Raw genomic sequence first — 454 nt, 5'->3', positions numbered from 1 at the left:
AGGTTTTTCATTGCGATTCTCTCGATCTTTTGTGCTGATCTTTTCTCTGTTACTGATTCCTGTTATCCATATTCCACCTAATCTAGTTTCATATCAAACTTTGTCGAAACACGTGAGCATTACTCGTTCAGATCAACACCTCCTTAGTCAGATCCTACAAACAGCAAGCTCCTTTCGTCGCTTCCACCACAAACTCGCGCAACACCCATTAGCATATTAACTAATCTATATCCTCCAGTTTATCCGTCGCTGCGTGTAGCATTTTGGCCCTTACCAATAAATTGCAATGTACCAGAAGGCTTGAAAACGCTAGGTAGGAATGTGAGCGTTGCAGTTGTAACACGGACAACACGACGTCATGTTTGGACAAGGAGATTGAGCAGTTTATGAACAATTTAAGTGGCAGAGGAAGCTGCACGCCATACTGCCGAACAAATCAGATTGAACTCGCAAT

Source organism: Plasmopara halstedii (genome assembly GCF_900000015.1).
Source record: "Plasmopara halstedii genome assembly, contig: Scaffold_1548, whole genome shotgun sequence".
Classification (NCBI taxonomy): Eukaryota; Oomycota; class Peronosporomycetes; order Peronosporales; family Peronosporaceae; genus Plasmopara; species Plasmopara halstedii.
Note: the sequence above shows the minus strand (reverse complement) of the source record.